Raw genomic sequence first — 20,000 nt, 5'->3', positions numbered from 1 at the left:
TTTGTTCCCACACGTTGTAGTCGATGCTTAATTACGGCCAGTCGGCCACCTTGCTCGCTCGCTGTGGTGTGCTAGCCCAAGCTCAAGGCCACAGACAAGGGCCTGTAGTGGACCTCCGAAGAGCACGAGGCCCATTGTAAATCAATTAGCTCCATCGATCCAACCTTTTCCATATGAATACACAGGACACACGGCAAGGCATTGATATTGAAGACACAAACATAGAAACCACTGGCTCTAGTGCGTAAGACACACACACAGTACACTAACACATACAAACACACACCTGGGTCCACACATACGCGCGCTGTGAGGTCGGTGCGTGCACACACACACACACAAAAACACACGCTCTGTAAGGTTGGCGCGTGTGGGCGCGCACACACACACACACACACACACACACACACACACACACACACACACACACACGACTGCACACCTGATTGCACATATAAACAATGCTTGATGTTCAGGGGAATGGGAAAAAAGCACATTTAACTTCAGAGACAAAAATCTATTCGCTACAAGGACAGTCTTAGCATCACCATCTATTACATGGCTCCCCAATGGCACACACTGAGCTATCCATATCTTTTCTATTTAGGCCAACATAGGAACAGCCCAATGTAGTGCCCTCCCATCTCCTTTTTACCAGAACAGAGGAGCTCTTGTCCCCCCTGAATTCTATCATCCACTGAAGCTTAGAATGGCCCACACTAGGACAGCATATAAATGTGCTCTGTTCTTTGAGTGTGCGGGTGTGTGTGCATGTGTGTGTGTGTGTGTGTAAGTGAGTGAGAGAGAGAGCGAGAGAGAGAGAGATGGAGCGTGTGTATGAGATCTTTATGTGTATGTTCAGTCACAACGTTTTCTGAGGGCTGTCTCACCACAGAATGCTGAAATATAGAGGCAGCGAGAGAGAGAGAGAGAGGATTTCTTGAGCACTGGAACTTCAGATGTATGCAAATTACAAGACACTCAAAACATTTATCTTAAACACTAAACACAAGTCCTAAAACGTGACCAGATCAGAGATGGTAACGGGGATTGTCTATAAATCGGTAGGCTATCCGTCTCGTTTAAGTGGGTCAGCATTCACCGGATATGTTCCCAAACCGTTATCGTCTAAATATAAAAATATGCCATACAGGCGCGTCTCCCCTGTTCTAATTTGATACAAACCCAGGTCCGCTCCATTTTCGACAGTTGGCACGAAGGATTCTGAACAGGTTGCTTTGACTACAACCCAGAGTCCGTTCCCAATGACAACGACAGCTGGGGAAGGATTGTGCAGTCGGCTTTTACTTGTGCTATACAGACAGGTATCGTAGTCTAATAGGCTTCTATTTTGCTAACATGTTTTTGAAAACCTCTTTCAACCTGAGGTAAGCTGCAATCCAAACACACACATACATACATACATAGCCTACATACGAACACACAGACAGGCGCGCGCACACACGCTTCAGAAACGAGCATTACACGTATGGGCATTTTGGCATGCGTTGCCGTGGTGCGTGAGGAGATGTGCTTGCTTACCTTTGGATATCCAGGCGGCAAGCAGAGCAAAAAATCCGCGGGATTGTGTGAAGCTCACGTCCTTGTCCTTCTACTGATATCTTGCTCGTTGTTAAAGCATTCCTTTTTAACACTTCGGATTTTTCATGAGCGATTGAACTATGTCAATGGCATCAAAGCACTCTCCGTGTTTTCACCAGAGGGAATGACAATTTAACCCTTTTCCCCTACAGTACTTCCCCGACAACACCCTTTTACACGGGGAAAATGCCTGCGATTTATATTGACACAAAGACGGTCAAACGAAATCTAGCAAGCTATGTACACCATTTTACAGGTGAAATCGATGCGTGCAAACTGGGTCTGGGAGGATGTTTTCAGCAAAATGCATATTCCAAAACGGCACGTAGTCTCCTCGTCACATCAAGAAAAGGAAAATATATTTTTCAATTGTGTGGTCCCAGAATGTCTTTGCTCATCTCTCCTTCAAAAATATAGACTGAATGAAATCCGTTCCCTGTTCATCGCAGATATGAGGAGCAGTGATTTGAGACGACTTCGTAGTCGAGTCTGAAATAGCCTTCATCCATAACGCAACCGCTCAATTACCGGTACCGACCGTTTGGTTAAAGAGGGCAAACGTTTTCAGATATAATGCTGGTTTATTTCGCAGCGCCGTTACAGCGCTTGCCACACTGGTTTCGTGGCTCGGCAAGCTCTCGTTAGCAAAAGATGCTGTGCTTCTTCTGACTGACCGACACTCTCTCCTCCTCTCTCTCTCTCTCTCTCTCTCTCTCACACGCGCGTGCACTGTCCCTCCGCGAACCACACTGTCCGTCCTATCTAGTTTGTCGCTGTGACAACGCGCGCATCTCCCATGCATCAGCCCTCACATTTTCAGAAAAAATCTGTGCATCTCTGCACGTTTGGGCTATTTATTACTCGGAAAGCAACACTGGTTAGTGTATTTTCCCCTCCGACAAATGTCATGAGCAGAATTTTAGATTTCTGAATTGTCTGCCGTCTTCCTCCGTCTCTCCCTCTCTCTTGCACGAAGTCCTCTTCAGATGGGAGATCTGCATCAGTCTGACGTCAGAGCACATTAAAGCGATACAACCCTATTTTGCCCTCCGTCACTCCCGCTCCTCCCGCCAACGGAGGCTGAACGGAGCCGACCGGCATTAGACCGGCATTATCGCTGCGTGGTTTCTGACATGCGGCGCCCCCTTGGTGCGCTCGGAAGGCGGCACAGACGGGTGAATAATGTCGTGATTTTAGAGAGCCTGCAGGCAGCCATGGGTCTCTGCAAGCAGCACACATCAGAGCATTCAGGCCTTAAAACTGCACTATAACACAAGACATTTATTTTGAACAGATAGGCTGCTAAAACTCATCGGGCTGTGCTGAATAATTATTTTAGAAGCCGCAGGATGTCACCATGCATGGCATCTCAGTGACCCTTGTGGCGTGGCCCTGAGCGCACATCATAATCTGCCGGAACAATCCACACACACACACACATCTGGTGGGAATGCCGTCTGCGAGTGGTCTCGTCCCTGCGGGGTTGGCGATGACAGAGCCATCCGTCAGAGCCGTCTTACCTGGGTCCACACACACACACGCACACACACACACACACACACACACACACACACACACACACAAACACACAGCTGCCAGGCCACTGGATCCCCAAACAACATCTCTCTCTCGGTATTTCACTATCCCAGTAACTGCTCTTCTCCCTTTTGAGAGGCAGAGAAGAAATGATTCATAGTTCCGGAATGTTCTTTTTTTCTGTCTGCTTTGCCTTCTGATTGCTCTTTTATTTTATTTGTATCACTTGTCTCGTGGTTCACTAATGGGCCTACACATTTTCCTCATGAAGTCATAAACACATAGCCTCTTATAAAAGACACAAAATAACCAGTCATATACAGTGCATCTTTCTTTCTTTCTCTCTCTTTCTCTCATAACATAACAATTAGAACATGACAGCATTAAGGGAAACAGTAACATGTAACATGAAAAATTGCGTGTATACCCTCACTTTCTCACTCTCTCTCACACACACACACACTTAGGCATGTGATCACACACACACACACACACATTATAGTATATTGGATTAAGTACACACATTAGGTCGGGCATTATGGCAAGGTGACCGACTCACTGTCCCTCATGTCATGGCAAGCTGCAACGTATTTTGCAGGCAGTGGAGCAGTCAGTCCTTCTCTTAGCAGGTGGGCCAATTTATCAGAGTCTTTAAGGGAGCTAAAATTTGGAATTTTATTTGAGAATTGTAAAAAAAATATCCTATTCTAATCTGTTCAAACTTTGGACAGTGTAGGAGAAAGTGCATCTCTGTCTCAACCTCACCAGTTGTACAGTGACCACAGAGCCGCTGCTCTTTGGGAAGCCATGCTTTTTTGTATCGGCCTTTCTCTATGGCAAGGCTGTGGTCACTTAGCCTGTACTTGGTAAGAATCTGTCTCTGCTTTGTATCTCTGACGGTGGAGAGGTACTCTGCCAATTCATAATCTCGTTTTAGTGACAAGTAACATTCTAATTTGGATTGTGATTTTGTTTGATCATCCTAATGTTCCAGATATTTTTTTATTTTATTTATAATTTGTTTTACTTTGATCTGATTTAGAAAAGCACTGCTGGTCTGAGATCGAGATCGATGGGTTAGTGTACTAATTAACTTCAGAAACAACTGACAGAGGGGACTGGTTTCAGGGCTGACCTCTTGGGTTTTGATTGCTTGAAACTTTATGGTATTTTCTGCGCTAGATTTCAGATGTATCCAGAATGTTAATACTAATGGATACTAATTAAAGGAGCGATTTGTAGGTTTGTTACCGAACATTCTGTAGGCCAAAATCAAAACAATGGTGAACGTTCTCAAGACTACCAGACACAAGCCTCTTCTGGGTTGCCAGATGTAATGAAGACTTAGCTAACGTTAGTTGACCTGCAGCTGCTTTAACGTTTCTCCAACCATGACCCAGCTACACATTACAGAAACAGTGAAAACAAAAAATACTTCTCTAACCAACGTAACATATTTAGCTGAAGTTAGCGATGCAGAGGAAGTTTAGCCTAGGCTACCTGTCATGGAGAAATATGGCCAGCTCTGCGTCAGACTTGATATTCTTCGTTTGACAAAGACGTCGCCATCTCAGGAAGCTCCTCCGATGTCCACTTAATTTGTTTCTTGTTTTAATTTTGGAAATTTGCTTGCCTCTCGTAGGCTAGGGGTTCATGACTACAACTGACAGCAAGTTGACAGTGGGCCTTTGCTAATTTGGCAACACAAATAGGAGGACACGCCAGCCCATTATTAATACACTATTCTAGAATTAACCATTCAAAACATAAACGAAAATTCCAAGAGATTCCGCCCTGTAACTAATTTTTTTCATGGGTTTTACGGGGTTTTACGGGTTATAGTAATGTTGTCAAATAAGCCATTACTTCAATTCATCGTGTTTCCTTACTCTCTGACAACATATGGTGAAAATTTTTGGAATGGTTACAATTTATTTTCCATTATTTCCTACACTGTAAAATCTAACACTTGTGTAAACTTGCATTAACCTTGTTTACTTTACTTTCAGCAACAAATGTGTGCATCTTAATGATTAGAGTAAAGTAACAGTTACTTCCATGTTGAAAAAAGCATGTTACTTCATAATAAGACTGAGGTCAACTGGAGCAGCTAGCATGCTATCGAGCAGACAGGGCCATTGTAAAGGGAGGTAAATCACGAGGAGGAGGAATCTGTGTTTACATCCGTGACGAATGGTGCCGGGACACTGTAGTAGTATGCAAACACTGCTCACCACTGGCAGAGTTTATGATCATAAAGTGCCGTCCTTTTTACCTGCCAAGGGAAATTACTGCGATTCTGCTAGTCGCAGTATACATCCCGCCTACCAACAACAACAGCGATAAGAACGCGGCTCTCAGTGAACTGTACCAGGCTGTCAGTGAACAACAGACGGCACACCCAGACGGTTTCACCATCTTCACTGGAGATTTTAACCATGCTGATCTTAAAACTGTACTTCCAAAGCTACACCAGCATGTTGATTTTCCAACAAGGGGAGATAACATCCTGGACCTGGTCTACACTACACACAAAGGAGCATACAAAGCTACCCCCCTCCCCCACATTGGACTTTCAGACCATATAACTGTTATGCTAATGCCCGCATACAGACAAAGGGTAAAAGCAAACAAACCGGTTCGTAAGCAGGTAAAAGTGTGGCCTGAGGGAGCCTCCGATGCTCTTCAAGACTGCTTTGACACAACAGACTGGGAAATGTTTAAGCAGGCAGCCACTTACAACAACCGGACAGACATAGAGGAGTATACAGACACTGTAACCTCTTACATCACCAAGTGCATTGATGATGTGACCCACACAAAAGACATCATCACTCGGGCTAACTGGAAGCCATGGCTGACAGGGGATGTCCTCAGGCTGCTGAGGGCCAGAGACAAAGCCTACAGAGCTGGGGATGAAGCTGGCATGAGAACAGCGAGAGCCAACCTGTCCCGTGGCATCAAGGAAGCAAAAAAGGAATACACTCACAAGATAACCACCCACTTCAAAGACAGCAGGAACGCACAAAGCCTATGGCAGGGCATTCAGGCCCTCACGGACTACAAGCCCGCGCCACAGAGCTGTGAGAGCAACATCCCTCTGCTCAACAACCTGAACCGCTTCTTTGCTCGCTTTGAAGCACAAAACAGCACCTGCCCACAGAAGACCCATCCCCCTCTACATGAGCAGCCCCTGTGCCTCTCTGCCGACAGCGTGAAGAGGACACTTGCTGCTATCAACACCCGTAAGGCAACAGGTCCAGACAACATTCCAGGTCGTGCGCTGAAGGACTGTGCAGGGGAGCTTAAGGATGTCTTCACAGACATCTTTAACACTTCCCTGAAGCAAGCCATCGTCCCATCATGTTTCAAAGCTGCCACCATCATACCTGTGCCGAAGAAAACTGCTCCATCCTGCTTCAATGACTACCGCCCTGTGGCACTGACACCCATCATCATGAAGTGCTTCGAGCGGCTTGTCATGTCACATATCAAATCCATTCTCCCCCCCACCCTGGACCCCTTCCAGTTTGCATACCGAGCCAAGCGGTCTACAGAGGATGCAATCTGCTCTGCCCTCCACCCAGCCCTCACCCACCTGGAAAAAAGAGACTCATATGTGAGATTGCTGTTTATAGACTTCAGTTCTGCATTCAACACCATAATACCACAACAACTCATCAGCAAACTTGACTTGACAAACTGGGACTCAGTACCTACCTCTGCAACTGGCTACTGGACTTCCTCTGTCAGAGGCCTCAAGTAGTACATGTTGGCAACAATACCTCAAGCAGCATCACACTGAGCACAGGGGCCCCCCAAGGCTGCGTGCTCAGTCCGCTGCTCTTCACCCTGCTGACGCATGACTGCACTGCAACCTACAGCAACAATCACATAGTGAAATTTGCTGACGACACAACTCTGGTGGGTCTCATCACCAAGGGCGACGAGACCCAATACAGGTTGGAGGTCGACCATCTGACCACGTGGTGCAGGGACAACAACCTCCTGCTGAACGTCAGCAAGACCAAAGAGATTGTTGTTGACTTCCGGAGAGGTCACACCCAACACCTGCCACTGACCATCGACGGTGCTGTGGTGGAGAGAGCGAGCAGCACCAAATTCCTGGGGGTGCACATCAGCGAAGACCTCTCCTGGACCACCAACACTGCATCACTGGCGAAGAGAGCTCAGCGCCGCCTGTACTTCCTGCGGAAACTCAGGCGAGCAAGTGCTCCACCAGCCATCATGACCACATTCTACCGAGGCACCATTGAGAGCATCCTCTCCAGCTGTATCGCTGTGTGGGGAGGAAGCTGCACTGAATACAACAGGAAAGCCCTGCAGCGCATAGTGAACACAGCTGGAAGGATTATTGGTGCTTCACTCCCCTCCCTGAAGGACATTTACACCACCCACCTCACCCGCAAGGCGACCAAAATTGTGAGTGATGCAAGTCACCCCGCTCACAATCTGTTCGATCTACTGCCCTCTGGGAAGAGGTACAGAAGCCTGCGCTCCCGCACTACCAGACTCACCAACAGCTTCATACACCAAGCTGTAAGGATGCTGAACTCTCTCCCTCCTCTCCCCCCTCCACCCTCAGCTACATAACATCCTGGACATTGGACCCACAATGGCCGCGTGCACTACTCCACTTGCACACTTGCACACTTGTACACTTTACAACTTGTTGTTGTTGTCCTGAAAACACAACACATCTGCTGCTCTTACATAACTTGCACCACTATGTCACTTTCTTTCTTACTTAGGTCAAACAGAACTACACAAGCCTTTTATTGGCCTGACTTTGCACTAGTATTTTATTGACTGTCTATGCACAATTTCAACCAAATTTTGCTGCTCTTATTTTTTTCATTATTATATGTGCCCTCTTATTTACTTACTTTTTTGTTTACTTGAATGTTATGTTTGTCTGTGGACTTAAATTGGTAAAATATGTCTTGTCTTCACCGTGGGATAGTGAGAAACGTAATTTCGATCTCTTTGTATGTCTGGAACATGTGAAGAAATTGACAATAAAGCTGACTTTGACTTTGACTTTGACTTTGAAAGGTCAACTTGTCTGAGACAAGTAACCTCAACAGTGACAAATTTCTACCATTAGGAGGCGCCCTTGCGCGTATTTCTGCAGGGAAGAAGAAGAAGAAGAAGTGGGAGCATGCAAGGAAGACGTTAACGTTACTGTGCTGGAGTGATTTGAATTTTCGCCCTCTCAGTTTGCTCTTCCGAAGAATCGTTGTTGAAAGCATTCAGAAGATAAAAAATAAACATCAGACCTTTTCCTTTCGGAAGACTTTGTGGTAAGCTGTAAGGATATACATGTTGGTGAACTGTTTTTATTTTGCCCAGGCATGTTTTTGGTTCGAAGGAGCTAACGTTAGATCGATGGTCCCCCTTCCCCCCACCACACCACAGATGTTTTGCATTAACAGTTGGATAAATTAATGTGTAACTTTAACTACTAGTAAATTACTGTCCAATTCAAAGTTGGCAGCTAATTTAGAATTTTAAAGCAGGAGGTAGTGAATACAGAATCAAAGTGAAGGTTAGCTGCGAATTTAGAAGATGGTAGTGTAAGCATGCAGTGGAAATGTACGCATTGCATTTTTTCGGCAGACAAAAGAGGTCAGTTATTTAAGCATTATCGTCTAAGACATGGCGGGTTTATTCGGCAACAACCAATACCTTGTCTTCATATGGATTGTTTATGCACTTTTTAGTCATATGGGGAGCCCTGCACTGAAGCAGATTTTTTCACACGTTCGTAGTCATTTGAAATTAACATTCCATGCCCATATGAAGGCTGTGATTTCCATACTAGTGTGTATTCAACATTTAAAGGAGAAGTTCGATATGATATTGACCTAAAGTGTGTTGAAACATGATACCTTGAACTTTTGTCTCATAGCTCATCTCGGCTTGTCCCCTGCACTCCGAAATCTGGCGCTATTAGCCGATGCTACCAACAGGTTTCCGATGGGGGTGCCTCGGGCATCGGCCTAGCCATGCAAATAAATCGCAGGTTTACACCATTTACGGTAAGTGGTAATTTCCATGGATGTAATACAATGCTGAAAATTGCTTGTATGTTTCTAAATCTTTTGTATCATTTCATGACATCCTCAAGAGATCAACACAAAGCTTGGATTACTTGCAGCAGCATTACCGTTAATTCATTTTATATTTCAGCAAGGTACAGTTTGGACGCTAATAACTAATCAGTCATATATTTAACTGTTGTCTTTGTGTTTCTATTTGTTTTACAGGTTACTGATGGTGAGGACGTGTGGGCACAAGTCTCCTTTGGGCTGCTGCCGGTCATTGATGATGACACACCGGTTGATCCAACTCTTATCCACCTGGAGCCAGTCATCATTGAGGGGAGGCTGGTAATGGATGGTCTCAAAAGTTTGCCTGAGGCACTCTGCATCTTGTTTGGGTTAGAACAAGCTACCACCAAAATGGCAAAGTCTTAAAAATCTTCTGCTGAGATGTTTTCTATTTTTTGAGCTTATATGGTTCTAAACTGAAAGGAGAATTCTGGTGTGATATTGACTTAAAGTGTGTTGAAACATGATGCCGAGTGTGAACGTATGTCTCATAGCTCATTTCGGCTTGTCCCCTGCACTCCGAAATCTGGCGCTAGCTAGCCGATGCTACCAACAGCTTTTTCAATGGGGGTGCCTCGGCATCGGTCTAGCCATGCAAATAAATCACTGTTTTACACCATTTACGAGGCTCAAAGTATCTCCACACTTCATTGGTAAACCCAATTTTGTGGAAATGCATGGATTCCAGTTGCTGCTATTTCCACGGAATTATTTTTGGAATCTGATCCCTTATCATACCTGTTCATTCGTACTCGTCGCTCGACTTATCGTGACTAAATTCAAGATGGCTGCGAACGGTAAACTTTCTTAAGGTACTGTCTGTATAAATCGTCTTGTAAATAAACTACCAGTGCTTTTTCCAAGTTCTCAATGTCTCGTTTTAAATGTCAGGGCCCTCGGAAGTCTACCAATGAAGTGGGGAGATATTTTGAGCCTCGTAAATGCTGTGAAACAGTGATTTATTTGCATGGCTAGGCCGATGCCGAGGCAACCCCATTGAAAAAGCTGTTGGTAGCATCGGCTAACTAGTGCCAGATTTCGGAGTGCAGGGGACAAGCCGAGATGAGCTATTAGACATACGTTCACATTCTGCATCATGTTTCAACACACTTTAGGTCAATATCATACCGGAATTCCCCTTTAAGTCTGTGGTGGTAAGTCATTTAGAATTTGGCCCTATAAATTTGTGGCCCGATTAAGTTTTAAGAGATGTTTAAAGGGATATTCCACCATTTGAGGAATTACACTCATTTTCCACCTCCCCTTGAGTTAAACAATTGATTTTTACCTTTCTCCAGTTCATCCAGGCGTTCTCCGAGTCTGGCGATACTAGTTTTAGCTCCATCCTAGCATAGGTCATTGAATCTGACTAGACCATTAGCTTATCACGTTTAAAAGTGACTAAGATTTCCAGGAATTTTCCTATTTAAAACTTGTCTCCTTTCAAGTTAGAAAGTGTAATAAGACCAACGGAAAATTAAACGTGGCGATTTTCTAGGCTGATTTGACATGGAACTATACTCTCATTCCAGCGTAATAATCAAGGAACACCATGGGCACAGCAGCACAATGATATCATGCAGCACCTGAAAATAGTCCCTGTAGGCTAACTTCCAGCAACAAAGTTGAGCTGCAGCAGATGAATCGGTTAGTGACTGGATTATTACGCCTGAATGAGAGTATAGTTCCATGTCAAATCAGCCTAGAAAATCTCTACATTTGATTTTCCATTGGTCTTATTACACTTTCTTACTTGAAAGGAGACAAGTTTTAAATAGGAAAATTACCGGGAATCTTAGTCACTTTTAAACGTGATGCTAGCAGGCGAGATGCTAATGGACTAATTCGATTCAATGATCTATGCTAGGCTGGAGCTAAAAGTGGTATCGCCAGTCTCAGAGAACGGCTGGATGAACTGGAGAAAGGTAAAAAATCAATTGTTTAACTCAAGGAGAGGTGGAAAATGAGTGTAATTCTCCAAATGGTGGAATATCCCTTTAAGAAGACAGTATTTTTCATGTATTGTGTTAATTTAGGTTAGACTACTGTGTTGTTTTTTATTTGGTACAGGCTACTGAGATACTTAAAGTTTGTATATTTTAGTTTCAGGCCTTTTAAAAAAGATTTTTATAAAATGTTCAAGGAGAAAAAAGGAAGATGTAGGTTGTTGCTACAGCTAAATTGTGCCAATTTTGTTGTTTTTACAAGAATAATAAATAATTCAAAGCCGTATTTGTACCTGATGCAGTTGTAAATGTCATTATTTTAGAATAGAGCCTATTTTTATTCAAACTTGTGTATATGAGTAATATTTACTTGCTAAATTGAAGGCAATCGGTTTCCATGGTTTCACCAAGTAAGATTAACTTGCTGTTCAAGTAACTGTTACTACATATTCCAGATATGAGGAATTGGTTGATTAGTTACCTCAACTTCAGAACATGAGTTTTATGAATGAAAACTAAAGTACACTTCACTTGCAATACCTAGGTAGGTTAAAGAGGAATTTGCTGTAGTGTTAATACACTACACTAAGGAATTGCTTGTAAGCTCAGTTTTAGAATCCCAGTCCACTTTAGTCTGATTTTTCAAGGCAATCGGTTTCCATGGTTTTTTTAAGTAAGGTTTACTTATTGGATTTTACAGTGTACATACTGGTCCTTTAAAGCTTATGGGAATAAGCTTCCCATAAGGGTAATTCTGCCCTGCATGCATTTGTGGGTGTTTTCCTTTGGACCCTGAGAATATTCCTAATTCCTGAGAATATTCTCTCTCTCTCTCTCTCTCTCTCTCTCTCTCTCTCTCTCTCTCTCCACCTACACTGTAAAGCTGATCCAAACTCACGGCATATTGTATTTATTGTTTTTAATTCTGTGTTTGAAGGCCATCTAAGCTAAATCGCACTCAGGAAACAGAGGAGATGTGTGTGTGTGTGTGTGTGTGTGGGGGGGGATGGGTGATCATAAGAGATAACTGCCCCCCTACAGAGAGGTCTGTCAGCTGTGTATCACTGTCCAACTCCCACACACATCCACTTTACAACAGTAGGCTCTCTGTGGGCTCCATCCATACAAGCTGGTGCACACACACACACACACACAGAAAATGTCCTCAAAATATGCGAGCATGCATGCACATGTACACAAACATGCGCACACACACACACACATACACACGCCAACGCACATGGTGCACTTACATAAAAGTTCCCTTTCCACCTTCTCTCAAGCATTCACACATTCACACACACACAGACACACACACACACACACACACACACACACACAGAGAGAGAGAGGGAGAGAGACATAAGAAAGAAAGAAAGAAAGAAAGAAAGAGCTGAGAGCTCCATGTCTGCTGCTGTCAGCTGAAACACGTGGATCCCTGGGGACCTGAACACCCGTGTACCTCATATTTATCTCCCTCTCTATCCCTCCATCTCTCTCCATCCCTCCATCTCTCTCCATCCTTACCCCTCCATCTCCCTCTCTATCCCTCCATCTCCCTCTCTATCCCTCCATCTCCCTCTCTATCCCTCCATCTCTCTCCATCCTTACCCCTCCATCTCTCTATCCCTCCATCTCTCTCCATCCTTACCCCTCCATCTCCCTCTCTATCCCTCCATCTCCCTCTCTATCCCTCCATCTCTCTCCATCCCTCCATCTCCCTCTCTATCCCTCCATCTCCCTCTCTATCCCTCCATCTCTCTCCATCCCTCCATCTCCCTCTCTATCCCTCCATCTCTCTCCATCCTTACCCCTCCATCTCTCTCTCTATCCCTCCATCTCTTTCCATCCTTACCCCTCCATCTCTCTATCCCTCCATCTCTCTCTATCCTTACCCCTCCATCTCCCTCTCTATCCCTCCATCTCTCTCTATCCCTCCATCTCCCTCTCTATCCCTCCATCTCCCTCTCTATCCCTCCATCTCTCTCCATCCCTCCATCTCCCTCTCTATCCCTCCATCTCTCTCCATCCTTACCCCTCCATCTCTCTCTCTATCCCTCCATCTCTTTCCATCCTTACCCCTCCATCTCTCTATCCCTCCATCTCTCTCCATCCTTACCCCTCCATCTCTCTCTCTATCCCTCCATCTCTTTCCATCCTTACCCCTCCATCTCTCTATCCCTCCATCTCTCTCTATCCTTACCCCTCCATCTCCCTCTCTATCCCTCCATCTCTCTATCCCTCCATCTCTCTCTATCCTTACCCCTCCATCTCCCTCTCTATCCCTCCATCTCTCTATCCCTCCATCTCTCTCCATCCTTACCCCTCCATCTCCCTCTCTATCCCTCCATCTCTCTCTATCCCTCCATCTCTCTCCATCCTTACCCCTCCATCTCTCTATCCCTCCATCTCTCTCTATCCCTCCATCTCTCTCCATCCTTAGCCCTCCATCTCCCTCTCTATCCCTCCATCTCTCTCCATCCTTACCCCTCCATCTTCCTCTCTCTATCCCTCTTTCTCCCCACTCACTCTCACTGTCCACCTATCCTCACTCATTCACACTCTATTGTCTCTCTTTCTCTTCCTCACACAGATGCATAATAACCTTGTTTTCATTCAGTCACACAGTTCTCTCTACACACACACACACACACACACTGCAGAAGTCTTATTTCAGTCTGCCTACCAAAACTTGTTTAAAGTGTCCTGACAGACTAACCAACTTAGTCTAAAACACTTAAGGCAAAAGACTCGGGAGAATGTGTGTCAGGCATGCTCACTCTCATTCAGTCACAATTCATCACACACACACACACACACACACACACTTACTCTCTCTTCCTCACACACATTCATAACAACCTCACTCTCATTCAGTCACAATTCTTTCTATGCAGACACACACACAACAAATTTTCATCTTTCTCTTATGAATATCATTACAATTGTCACGCAATATCACAACGTGATCGTTTATCACAGCGTATGTACTGTAAACAAACAAAACCATAAAAGCCTATCTATGTAAATAGTATGTAATATCGGTGACACAAAACAAGGCACAATGCGTGCTGAAAAGACATCATATAATTTATTCATTAGGTCAATTCATATTCACATAGAATGACAAATAATCTGTATACAATATGTCTCCGAGAAACGTACTTTAGGTGACCCGCTATCAGGGATTGAGCAGCCATGCTGGATCATTTCTCTGTGCTCTATACCCATGGGCCAACCGAGACTCAGCCCCACAGTGGGCATAACACTCACTGACATGAGTTGGTGAGCCATGCATGAATACAGTAGTTAGAGTTAGGAGCCATGATTCAGGTACATGCCTTCGAGGTACCATAGCTGTGAGAATGAGAGATGCAGAGTGCTTTTGGGTGAGCCTATATATATATATATATATATATATGAGGTCTTTTGAAATGCCTATTTCGGTCGTAATGTACAACTGGGGCAGCCATCCAGTTATTGTCGTTTTTCATCATACACCACAGACCACAACGCAGGAATACAGTACACCATATATATATATATGTATGCCCCCCCCACAAATATGTACACATGTATACACGCACACACACACACACACACGCACAAGTGGGTGGATGGAGAGCACTGCGTCTCCAGGTCACTTCTCCATAGGGACAGGTTTCTGCTGGGTGGCAGGGAGTCATATTTTACAGCCCTGCACATCCTCTCCCATAGCTCCCCACACCCTGCACATCCACTCCTATAGCTCCCCACACCCTGCACATCCACTCCCATAGCTCCCCAGTGTGCACATCCACTCATATAGCTCCCCAGTGTGCACATCCACTCCTATAGCACCCCAGTGTGCACATCCACTCCCATAGCTCCCCACACCCTGCACATCCTCTCCCATAGCTCCCCACACCCTGCACATCCACTCCTATAGCACCCCAGTGTGCACATCCACTCCCATAGCTCCCCACACCCTGCACATCCACTCCCATAGCTCCCCACACCCTGCACATCCACTCCCATAGCTCCCCACACCCTGCACATCCTCTCCCATAGCTCCCCACACCCTGCACATCCACTCCCATAGCTCCCCAGTGTGCACATCCTCTCCCATAGCTCCCCACACCCTGCACATCCACTCCTATAGCACCCCAGTGTGCACATCCACTCCCATAGCTCCCCACACCCTGCACATCCTCTCCTATAGCACCCCAGTGTGCACATCCACTCCCATAGCTCCCCACACCCTGCACATCCAATTCTAGCGCAGCTCTCGCTGGAAACGGCATTCATGAGCGCATCTCCGTTTTAATCATGGCTCGAGCCTGTCACTTACCAGCCAATAAAAAAACAAATAAAAAAAGAATTAAGAATAAAAAAAACAAGGATTAAAGAACCATAATAGCCAATCAGGAAATAGCACCTCTGTAGCTGGCTAAGATTGAACGCAACAACCAATGAAAATCGTTCACATGATTCTTCCCAGTGTTTCGTTGTACTGCACACACATACACTGTGGAATCCGCTGGAGCTCGGTACATCACTTTGAGCATAGAGTAAGTCGTCCCCTGTTTAATGTTACAACAAATTCACAACTTGTTTGACAGAAAAAATGACAAGTTGATCGCTGTTAGAGAGTGTTACCCACATAACTAGCATCTGTTTTTCTATGCTTAACGTCATTGTAGCCTAAATTTAGCAACAGTTTACCAGCTTGTGCTCTCTCCCTCACACACACACTCACACCATGCGTAGGCTGCATGCACACATGCGGACAATTGATAAGGATTTATACGTATACTGTAGAGAGAGTCCTGTAAAAGTAGCCTATAGCCTACTGTTTGTGAAGCTGTCCTACTGTAAAACTAAACATAGCCTTCTGATAAACTATTCAGAGATGGACATCAGAAAATTCTTCCTGAACAGAGGCAGAGGGAGAGGAACAGTGAGGAGGATGAGGGAGGTGTGATCATTTTGCCCACATTAACTGTAACATTAACATTTATGCTGGTAATAACCAGTGCTGTGATTTGATCAATGGTTTAAATGCAAACTTAAATAAGTTTGCTGCATTTGCAAATGTAGCCTATAAGAATATACACAGAATCAGAGTAGCCATCTGTGTAGATTATTATAGGCTACATTTGCAAATTATCAACAAAAGTCAGTATGAAGGCTTTAGTAGGCTATTTAAGCTACAAAGAACTGCAGTGTTGCCAGGATGTCTATAGGACCCTTGCCTGAGAGGGAAGTATATCTCAATTTTGACTAAAAATAAGCTTCCCTTGTGTTAGTAGGAAAGCCTATTAAATTTATGCAGTGAGTATAGGCCTACTTATGCCTATGTGTTTGGATGTTGCTGGATAGTAGCTACTACAACAATTGAGGGAGAGAGTGCTGGAGGAGGAGGAGAAGAAGGTCGAAGAGAGGGAGAAGAGAGGGGAGAAAGAGCACAGGCTGGGCAGTCCAGTACCAGGCAGGAGGAGGAGGAGGAGGAGGAGAGAGACAGGCAAGAAACGGATGAGGACATGATGGGGGCTAGACGTAAAACTATTTTTAATAAAACTTTTTTTAATGTTGGGGGCCTGTGCCCCAGCAAAGCTCTAGGTCTAGAATCGCCCCTGTAGCAGCTAATGGTCACTCTGGCAGTGTCTAACAATATCTCTGTTGACAACAATAATTGTATGACTCAATCACAAAGGAAATATCCACAAAGGGAATATATATAGAGAGAGGGGAACAAAATATGTAACTGAGACCTATCCAACTCTCTTTTCCCCTCCCACAGACGCTACGCAATACTTAGCCCAGAGTTCCATAGTCATACATTGCCATAGCAACATGCTTGAGAGTGTTCCATTGTCTTTGTCCTTAAAGGCATGCTGCACAGTTCTGTTTGCCAGCCTGTCGCCATGCCAGTGCTCGAGTTGCATGGCCACTAGCGTGCGCCCAAGCCACCTGTCCCATGCCCCAAGGCTCTGTGTGAAAATGAGAGATGGCAAAGTGCCCCCCACCCCCCAACCCTCGTTGCCCCTGACCCTTTTCAGCCCTCCCCATCTGAAGACAGATTAGTTACCGTTGCTAATGGGAGATGGCACAGAGGGGCACCGCATGGCACTACCCAGTGCCCACCCGCCCACTCTCTTGTGGCATCGGATGCTAATCGTGACCAATCGAGTGGTGCCATGCGAGAAGCTCAGCGACCCTCACTACCCGCCAGGGACTAATCACACACACACACACACACACACACACACACACACACATACATTCCCACACACACACACGTTCATGCCCACACACACGCGCACACACACAGCTCTTTGACAGTCACACACTACACTGCATGCACAGACAGACAGACTCACAACACACAAGCAGTTCCCCAACCATTACACACACACACACCACACACACACACTCACACATCCTCAGCCTTCCCCCACATATCCCTAGTTGAAATATATAGAATATAGAACAGCAGCTGCCTTGGTTGGTTGATTGGATCGATTGAGTGAGCGACCGCAGATGAGAATGTCAACACATTCTATGTACTCCAAGTCCACGGGTCCCACTGCATTCCTCCAGTATCAGTATGTGTGTGTGTGTTTTTTTTTAAGTCTGTATAAAGTGTGCGAAGATGGAGAGGATTGAAGTGTATTATCCACGCATATGTCTTTTTTTTTTTTTTTTAATGTCTTTGTGTTGGTGTGAAAATGCATGTAGATGTGTTGCATTGTGTGTGTGTGTGTGTGTGTGTGTGTGTGTGTGTGAAGATGCTTGTAGACGAGCCCCAGGAAATGAATGTGTGTATGTGACTGTGTGTGAGGATGTGCCCCAGCGTGTGTGTACGTGTGTGTGTGTGGCACCACTGTGATGCTAGCTTGACGCTGATGTTTTATTCATGTCACGAAGGTCGGGGAGGAAATCAGGGCTGTGGAGAATGGGCTTGTTTGATATTTCCATGAGGGGGGTGCTCTCTCAATAGCACTGCTGAGAAGGAGGAGTGGAAAGAGAGAGAGAAAGAGAGAGAGAGAGAAAGAGAGAGAGAGAGAGATATGCACACACAGAGGGGGGTAACAGTTGCGAGCTTAAAAGCCAAACTGTAGATCAGGGTTTTACGGATCGACTCACGGATTGACAAGCCCTAATCACTTGGATTGGCACATTTTTCCTCTCCTTCTCCCTCTAGCCTATCTCTCCATCTCTCACTCTCTTAATCCCCAGTTCCATTAAATTAGCGGTGAGATAGAGCGGACTGCACAAGAATCACATTACACCCAATTTTCATCACTTCCCAAAGCCCCAAATAAGTGTGCATTTAGATCCCTGCATTTTCTCATTTCATCTTTTTTAAGTGTGTCGTTTGTTTGTGTGTGTGCGTGCGTGTGTGTGTGTGTGTGTGTGTGTGCGCGTGTTCTGGCATTCTTTAAAGAGGGAGAGGGAGAGAGAGAGAGAGAGATTGAAGAACAGTTTGGAAGAGAGCCAGCCAGAGATGGAGAGTGTGAGCATGTGAGAGAGACAGAGATAAACAAGACAGACAGTATGCTGTATGATGAGAGACACTCACATGAGAGAGAGGAAGAGAGACTTTGCCTTTTAAGGTTCCTTTATTGACAAGTCAAAAAGGAAACCAGGTAACATTGAAATCAACCCATAATAAAAACCTCCCTCCACCCCCCACCCCCACCCTCCCAAAAAAACAGACACAACAGAGAGAGAGGGAGGAAGAGAGAGGAAGAGAGAGAGAGCAAGAGAGAAATGAAGAGGAAGGGAGAGAGGAAGAGAGAGAGAGAGGGGAAGAGAGAGAGAAGAAGAAGAAGAGAGAGAGGGGAAAAGAGAGAGAGAAGAAGAAGGGAAAGGAAGAGAGAGAGAGAGAGAGACAGAAAGAGAGACAGAAAGAGAGAGAGAGAGAGACAGAAAGAGAGACAGAAAGAGAGAGAGAGAGGGAGCGCGCGTGTGTGTGAGCGTGCACAAGTGCTAGTGTACATGCGCCTTGGCTTTAAATTGTAAATAGGGCAATTTCACAGGTTATTAGGCGGCTTCTCCGCCTCTGACACAGCATGCCAACTGAAGCCATTATTTCTGATTTATATATTTAATTCTCTGCCCCTGTTCCCCTTTCATCCCTTGGCCCCTCTTGATTCATAAACAGAAGGGCGCAAAAAACCAGGATTAATCAATCAACATTAACATAAAAGATAGCAATACAATTATGATGAATATTTATCGCACTGTTGAAAAGAGTATTTTGTATATCTATCTTATCATACTTAGCTGTCCTTTTTGGTTAATCTGACGAATGATGCCTTAGACATTACTATTAGTGTTATCTCTCACTACACTAATATGGTACCACATGTAATACAATAATGTATATCCCCTTGTTTATGTTAACTAGTTTAAATAAATAAATAAATAAATAAATAAATAAATAAAGTATATCTCCTAGTTTATGTTAACCTTATTTTATAAATAAACATTAATGTATATCCCTAGTTTATGTTTACCTTAGTTTATAAATAAACATTAATGTATATCCCTAGTTTATGTTAACCTTAGTTTATAAATAAATAATAATGTATATCCCCTAGTTTATGCCACCTAAGACTTATGCAGTCAAGACTTCAGCAGCTGTTTGGTTTGGAGGGTGGATTTGGGGTGCAACAAATCTGTGGCATTTTTTCTCATTCTCATGGTTGCTGGTTGCCCCTTTTCTCTTGCCAGAGAGCTTGCTAAGCAAACGTGCCAGTTTTTCAGTGTGTATGTGTAAAACCACAGGGGAGAT

At 44.7% G+C, this 20,000-nt stretch overlaps 1 long non-coding RNA gene across 1 annotated transcript; it reads left to right on the top strand.

Annotated features, from left to right (window-relative positions):
- Positions 1-5,131: 5,131 nt before the first annotated feature.
- Positions 5,132-9,129, top strand: LOC121689980. Its single transcript, XR_006024954.1, has 3 exons — positions 5,132-5,234; positions 8,215-8,462; positions 9,071-9,129. It is a non-coding gene; the product is annotated as an uncharacterized LOC121689980 (long non-coding RNA).
- The last annotated feature ends 10,871 nt before the right edge of the window (positions 9,130-20,000 follow it).

Source organism: Alosa sapidissima, chromosome 18 (assembly GCF_018492685.1).
Source record: "Alosa sapidissima isolate fAloSap1 chromosome 18, fAloSap1.pri, whole genome shotgun sequence".
Lineage (NCBI taxonomy): Eukaryota > Metazoa > Chordata > Actinopteri > Clupeiformes > Clupeidae > Alosa > Alosa sapidissima.
Note: the sequence above shows the minus strand (reverse complement) of the source record. Positions and strands in the feature narration are given on the sequence as shown.